Source organism: Oncorhynchus gorbuscha, linkage group LG08 (genome assembly GCF_021184085.1).
Source record: "Oncorhynchus gorbuscha isolate QuinsamMale2020 ecotype Even-year linkage group LG08, OgorEven_v1.0, whole genome shotgun sequence".
Lineage (NCBI taxonomy): Eukaryota > Metazoa > Chordata > Actinopteri > Salmoniformes > Salmonidae > Oncorhynchus > Oncorhynchus gorbuscha.
Genome location: NC_060180.1, coordinates 34,068,989 through 34,077,362, shown reverse-complemented (window position 1 = coordinate 34,077,362; position 8,374 = coordinate 34,068,989). Strand labels below are relative to the sequence as shown.

Genomic DNA, 8,374 nt, shown 5'->3' with positions numbered 1-8,374 from the left:
GGGAGAAAGAAAGAAAGAAAGAGAGAGAGGAAACACAGGAATGAGTAAAGGACAGTGCGAAATCAACCTCTAGCCCCTACATCCCTTTTCACTTTTTATATCTTCCACTAGAGTTCCACTACAGCTCCCAAATGCAGTGTGAGTATGCATAGGAGAGTGCGGTATTTACATGTTGAGTGCATACTGTATAAATGTGGATGTGTGGAGCGGAAATACAAATGTTAGGTGGGTACATACGTGAAATGTTAAGTGGAATGTGAGTTTTTACCCTCAGAATCTGTGTCAAGGCTCTGTGCTATCACATTTTTTATCATTATTCTCTTTCAGCTGAGGCAAGGGATGAAAAAACACCAGACAGATGGATGGATGGATGGAGGATGGAGAGAGAGACATGGTCCTAGTGCAGTGTGGAAGACTAGTGATTTTGTTGTGATGCTGAGCAATGAGAATAACAACAAGTCCCAGTCTGCCTCTCAGCACAGGGCACTTCCCTACAGTCTGCTGCATACTACTGTGTGTGTGTGTGCTGTTTCGAGGTGGAATTGCAACGTAAACATGCATGACTATAAATGCAAATAAAACCATCATGATGTGTAAACTGAAATAACATAGATATTTAATTCAAGACTGGAACATTGATAAAATACAAAACATGTACAAATGGTCACATTCATACAATCAGAAAATGCATTTGAAATTTGGAACCTCATCGTAAACATGCTTTGATCAGTTTCCCAGGCAAGCTGGTAAAAGGGAGAAACAGCCATTTTCCCCTAGTAATCGCATGTGACTTGCATTTAAAACTGGTACAGTTGAACTAGGGCAGGAGACCAACGGTATATGACTCTATGACTACACTTTGTAGATAAAAACACCTCTATAATTGCTTTATCTGACATCAACAGACTTCATCAACATTTGCAGAAAGCCTAGACCAACTAACACATTACAGATTTGAACCTACAGACAATGTACAGGCAGCATTTATATGACTACGGAGACAAAGGGCATTGGTAATGGATTTGTACAAAAGAAGCCATTTTGAAGTGCTCCGTTACTAAGATGGAATACTTCTATTCAATTTAGCATTCCCTCTGTGTTCCATTTGACCCAATGAGTCATGAGAACACATAGCCTACCCAGACTTGTGTCTGTTCTATTAATTGTATTCATATGACTGCACACAGTTAACGTTGCTGTCGAGCGTGTCATCACACACATAACACTTCAGAGGTCTTCACGTTACAGCCCGACTTCAACCTTCCGCTTAGCACCATAGTTTATTGTGCACCTTATTCTCTAGACACAGAATATTGCATGTTAATTAAAGGAATGGGTTATAAGAACCGGTGGCTAGAACTCAAATCCTTTGATGTCCCCACATGTAGGACCTGAAGGGGGCTTAAGGAGGGCCTGTGAAATCATTAAAGCAGATCTCAATTGCACACTAGTGACCACACATAATGAGACATAGCCACTATGGTCACTCTACGCCCTGATATGCTTTCCATTTAACCACCCACCTCCTCCCTCCAGATTAGTCTGATTGGTCACAACGGGTGCTACACCTTGGGTAGTGGATAAGGAGCATTCACCACCATTACAATGGAGAGCATTTTGAAGACATGAGATTGCCTCATATAGATACAACATCCAACCATAGGTGGAAACGCCTCATATAGATACAACATCCAACCATGGGTGGAGTTGGGCTTCCTGTGTGGTCACAGAAGTAGGTGAGCTCATTCCATACAACTATGAGGGTTCCCTTTTTAAGTAGGTGAAGCATGTGGCCTGGGAGTTCCAGCTGTCTAAAAGTCGCTGTCTCTGGATCATATGTGCTGTGAACGTCTGCGAGCATGGGTTTGAATCTGACCCACTGCTCTAGCACCCTCTCTCCTCTATATTTCTATCCTATCCCAAAAAAGTTCCCCCTGACCCTTACCCTGCCCCACTCTGTGTAGTAAGGGCTTCATTCACTAGGGGTTTGAGGCTCCTTCAGTATGTGTAGGAGTTCTCAATGACAATGCTTCTGAAGAAGAGGAACCTGTCTGCACAGGCAGGCGAGGTAAATGTAGAGAGGGCAGAATGACTTCTTCTGGCGGGTGATGAGGTGGAGGGCAGCATCGCAGGCTGGGTAGGCCATCATATTGGTGTGGCCTCTGCAGGCGGGATATTACATGGACAATTAAAGATACGCTGCAGGGTAAGACATTAAGGGTACTGTAATGCATGTTACATGCAGGATGTGTTTAAATGTTTTGATCAGGTTTCATCTCAATTGAACTCCCTGGTTTAATAAGGGTTAAATAATAGAATAAGGACCTACATGATACCTACTGTAATGTTTTCTACTTCATTCTACTTTATCTAAGGCCTACTATAAATATAACAGGTATTGCACCTTCATAAATATCCAACTACTGCTACACAAGCAGTCAATACAACTCATGCATGTGAAGTTATGGTGACAGTTGAAAATGTTTATTTTACATGGCCAGTCATTCAACATCACCAGCACAACCGCGCACACTACCCAGTCATAAATGCCATTTATTCAGTAGGAAAAGACAAAAGCTCTAGAACACATAAACAAAAATGTATTGTTGAAAAAAGAACTGTAAATGGATTGTGTGTCTGACCTGATTCTGTGTCTATCAGGCCCAAGGTGGTGATGGTCAGAGATACATTGCTGTGCTAGATGGCTAGCTCATGCAGTATGGTGCCAAAGAAAACATTCACTACAAGAAACTGTTGGCCGCGTAGGGCTCCACGGAGTAGTCATCTTACCTGTAGGGGAGAGAAGGAGAGACAGGGTGAAAAGAAAGTTGGTGAGTTCAGACAGAAGGACAGATCTTGGTTTTATTCCCCTCTAAAAATACAGTAGAAGGAGTACTAGTGTAAGTGTGAATCTGTATAAGACTGTATATGTATAAGACCGTGTGTTGTGTACTCACCCAACAGAGAGGATACTACGATCACAGACCCTATACTCCAACACTGACAAAGCTGCAGAAGCAATGTTCACGTAGCTTTGGAAAACAGCAACACATTAAAAACTACTATAGCATAGCCTTGTCTCACTTGGCTAGGTGCAAGGCTAAGTATAGCCTAATATAAAGGGAAAAAAACTAAGCGTATCTGCATTATTTCCCTGACGTGCTCCCCGTCTCCGTTCCATATGGCGAATGGGGAGGATCCAATGTGATTCAAAACTAGGATGTCAAGACATTCTGCAGAACAAAAAGATAGTTTGAAAATGTAAACTAATGTGCCTTATGAATCTTTAACATAATACAGACAATGACTGAAGTTAATCTAAGTGATCAGTTCTTACCCAGCCATCCTCACCACTCCCTCTGGATCTGAGGCTTGGCACACATCTCCTGTCACATACAGAGCCTTCTGGGCCCCCAGGCTTGTGCTGTTCTCTGCCACCTACAGGACAGAGGGAGCAATGACACACTGGTAAAGAGGCTGTCACCATCTGGTCATAATAGAAAGGACAGATACACTGCTCAAAAAAATAAAGGGAACACTAAAATAACACATCCTAGATCTGAATGAATGAAGTATTCTTATTAAATACTTTTTTCTTTACATAGTTGAATGTGCTGACAACAAAATCACACAAAACCCATGGAGGTCTGGATTTGGAGTCACACTCAAAATGACACTCAGTCACACTCAAAATTAAAGTGGAAAACCACACTACAGGCTGATCCAACTTTGATGTAATGTCCTTAAAACAAGTCAAAATGAGGCTCAGTAGTGTGTGTGGCCTCCAAGTGCCTGTACGACCTTCCTACAACGCCTGGGCATGCTCCTGATGAGGTGGCGGATGGTCTCCTGAGGGATCTCCTCCCAGACCTGGACTAAAGCATCCGCCAACTCCTGGACAGTCTGTGGTGCAACGTGGCGTTGGTGGATAGAGCGAGACATGATGTCCCATATGTGCTCAATTGGATTCAGGTCTTGGGAACGGGCTGGCCAGTCCATAGCATCAATGCCTTCCTCTTGCAGGAACTGCTGACACACTCCAGCCACATGAGGTCTAGCATTGTCTTGCATTAGGAGGAACCCAGGGCCAACCGCACCAGCATATGGTCTCACAAAGGGTCTGAGGATCTCATCTCGGTACCTAATGGCAGTCAGGCTACCTCTGGCGAGCACATGGAGGGCAGTGCGGCCCCCCAAAGAAATGCCACCCCACACCATGACTGACCCACCGCCAAACCGGTCATGCTGGAGGATGTTGCAGGCAGCAGAACGTTCTCCACGGCGTCTCCAGACTCTGTCACGTCTAACATGTGCTCAGTGTGAACCTGCTTTCATCTGTGAAGAGCACAGGGCGCCAGTGGCGAATTTGCCAATCTTGGTGTTATCTGGCAAATGCCAAACGTCCTGCACGGTGTTGTAAGCACAACCCCTACCTGCGGACGTCGGGCCCTCATACCACCCTCATGGAGTCTGTTTCTGACAGTTTGAGCAGACACATGCACATTTGTGGCCTGCTGGAGGTAATTTTGTAGGGCTCTGGCAGTGCTCCTCCTTGCACAAAGGCGAAAGTAGTGGTCCTTCTGCTGGGTTGTTGCCATCCTACGGCCTCCTCCACGTCTTCTGATGTACTGGCCTGTCTCCTGGTAGCGCCTCCATGCTCTGTACACTACGCTGACAGACACAGCAAACCTTCTTGCCACAGCTCGCATTGATATTCCATCCTGGATGAGCTGCACTACCTGAGCCACTTGTGTGGGTTGTAGACTCCGTCTCATGCTACCACTAGAGTGAAAGCACCGCCAGCATTCAAAAGTGACCAAAACATCAGCCAGGAAGCATAGGAACTGAGAAGTGGTCTGTGGTCTCCACCTGCAGAACCACTCCTTTATTGGGGGTGTCTTGCTAATTGCCTATAATTTTCCACCTGTTGTCTATTCCATTTGCACAACAGCATGTGAAATTTATTGTCAATCAGTGTTGCTTCCTAAGTAGACAGTTTGATTTCACAGAAGTGTGATTGACTTGGGATTGCATTGTGTTGTTTAAGTGTTCCCTTTATTTTTTTGAGCAGTGTAGTTAGTCAGACAGACAGATCCACAAACCTTCTGCAAGGCGAGCTCCTTCCTGGCCGTGATGACGATCTGGCCACCCATCTTTGAGTAGTGGAATGCCACCTGCTCTCCTATGCCCGTGCTGGCACCAGTCACCAGCATCCTGGCACCACGAACAGATCGAGGGGAGAGACAGACAAACATCAGTCAGTCAGGCTGCTTGGGGTGAGGAAGACAACTGACGAGGGAGGAAGATGATTTTACATTTTAGTCATTTAGCATACGCTCTTATCCACAGCGACTTACAGGAGCAATTAGGGGTGTCACGTGTGCTCCGTCTACGGCCTCTAGGTCACCAGGCTGCTCGTTAGGGCACACACCTGTCAGCAGCGTTACACGCATAATGACACTCACCTGGACTCCATCACCTTCTTGACTATCTGCCCTTTATATGTCACTCCCTTTGGTTCCTTCCCCAGTCGTCATTATTGCTGTTACATGTCGGTGCTCTGTTTGTGTTTCTTGTTTTGTTAGTTTATTTATTAAATGTATTCACTTCCTGAACTTGCTTCCCGACTCTCAGCGTACATGGTTACACAGGGTTAATTGCTTTGCACAAGGGCACATCGACAGATTTTTCACCTAGTCGGTTCGGGAATTAGAAAATCATCTCATCACAATGGATATGAAACAATATTGGTGTTTTGAAGTTGAGCATGAATTTGTGTTGAAATGATCATCATCATCATTACCATAAAGACCCTCACATCGCAATTCAACGGCTCAGACACAAGAGGTATGTGGCAGGGTCTACAGTCAATCACGGATTACAAAAAGAAAACCAGCCCCGTCACGGACCAGGATGTCTTGCTCCTAGGCAGACTAAATAACTTTTTGGCCCGCTTTGAGGACAATACAGTGCCACTGACACGGCCCGCAACCAAAACATGCGGCCTCTCCTTCACTGCAGCCGACGTGAGGAAAACATTTAAATGTGTTAACCCTCGCAAGGCTGCAGGCCCAGACGGCATCCCCAGCCCAGTCTGCTGTTCCCACATGCTTCAAGAGGGCCACCATTGTTCCTGTTCCCAAGAAAGCTAAGGTAACTGAGCTAAACAACTACATCCCCGTAGCACTCACTTCCGTCAACATGAAGTGCTTTGAGAGACTAGTCAAGGACCATATCACCTCCACCCTACCTGACACCCTAGACCCACTCCAATTTGCTTTCCGCCCAAATAGGTCCACAGACGATGCAATCTCAACCACACTGCACACTGCCCTAACCCATCTGGACAAGAGGAATACCTATGTGAGAATGCTATTCATCAACAACAGCTCGGCATTTAACACCATTTTTATTTTACCTTTATTTAACTAGGCAAGTCAGTTAAGAACAAATTCTTATTTTCAATGACGGCCTAGGAACAGTGGGTTAACTGCCTGTTCAGGGGCAGAACGACAGATTTGTACCTTGTCAGCTCGGGGGTTTGAACTTGCAGCCTTCCGGTTTACTTGTCCAACGCTCTAACGCTCTAACCACTAGGCTACCCTGCCGCCCACCATAGTACCCTCCAAGCTCATCATCAAGCTCGAGACCCTGGGTTTCGACCCCGCCCTGTGCAACTGGGTACTGGACTTCCTGACGGGCCGCCCCCAGGTGGTGAGGGTAGGCAACAACATCTCCACCCCGCTGATCCTCAACACTGGGGCCCCACAAGGGTGCGTTCTGAGCCCTCTCCTGTACTCCCTGTTCACCCACGACTGCGTGGCCACGCACGCCTCCAACTCAATCATCAAGTTTGCGGACGACACAACAGTGGTAGGCTTGATTACCAACAACGACGAGACGTCCTACAGGGAGGAGGTGAGGACCCTCGGAGTGTGGTGTCAGGAAAATAACCTCACACTCAATGTCAACAAAACTAAGGAGATGATCGTGGACTTCAGGAAACAGCAAAGGGAACACCCCCCTTTCCACATCGATGGAACAGTAGTGGAGAGGGTAGTAAGTTCCTCGGCATACACATCACAGACAAACTGAATTGGTCCACCCACACAGACAGCATTGTGAAGAAGGCGCAGCAGCGCCTCTTCAACCTCAGGAGGCTGAAGAAATTTGGCTTGTCACCAAAAGCACTCACAAACTTCTACAGATGCACAATCGAGAGCATCCTGGCGGGCTGCATCACCGCCTGGTACGGCAACTGCTCCGCCCACAACCGTAAGGCTCTCCAGAGGGTAGTGAGGTCTGCACAACACATCACCGGGGGCAAACTACCTGCCCTCCAGGACACCTACACCACCCGATGTTTCAGGAAGGCCATAAAGATCATCAAGGACAACAATCACCCGAGCCACTGCCTGTTCATCCCGCTATCATCCAGAAGGCGAGGTCAGTACAGGTGCATCAAAGCTGGGACCGAGAGACTGAAAAACAGCTTCTATCTCAAGGCCATCAGACTGTTAAACAGCCACCACTAACATTGAGTGGCTGCTGCCAACACACTGACTCAACTCCAGCCACTTTAATAATGGGAATTGATGGGAAAGGATGTAAAATATATCACTAGCCACTTCAAACAATGCTACCTAATATAATGTTTACATACCCTACATTATTCATCTCATATGTATACGTATATACTGTACTCTATATCATCTACTGCATCTTTATGTAATACATGTATCACTAGCCACTTTAACTATGCCACTTTGTTTACATACTCATCTCATATGTATATACTGTACTCGATACCATCTACTGTATCTTGCCTATGCCGCTCTGTACCATCACTCATTCATATATCTTTATGTACATATTCTTTATCCCCTTACACTTGTGTGTATAAAGTAGTAGTTTTGGAATGGTTAGTTAGATTACTTGTTGGTTATTACTGCATTGTCGGAACTAGAAGCACAAGCATTTCGCTACACTCGCATTAACATCTGCTAACCATGTGTATGTGACAAATTAATTTGATTTGATTTTTTGTGATTTGATCAAATTTCCTACATATTTGAAGACAACATACACATCAGAAAGAGCTCCATTATATTGTCAAATAATCACAATAGTCAAATCAGTGCATTAAATCTCAATGTATGTGAAATAGAAAAAGGTAAAAATTAATATAAGAATGGAAAATGAAAATGACAACAATTGCCTTAAAGAAAATAAAGAAAATACATAAAAGTAGCTCAAAGGGTGTATTCAAAACCTTGAATAATATTTTTGCATGCCCTTTGCCTTGCTACTCAACTGACATGGATAGCTACTGCTGGAGAACTGGATCAAATGTGTCCTTCCAGAGGACTGCCAT

General features: G+C 45.2%; 1 pseudogene; it reads right to left on the bottom strand.

Moving 5' to 3' along the window:
- Window positions 1-399: 399 nt before the first annotated feature.
- LOC124040838 lies at window positions 400-8,374 on the bottom strand (annotated as a pseudogene).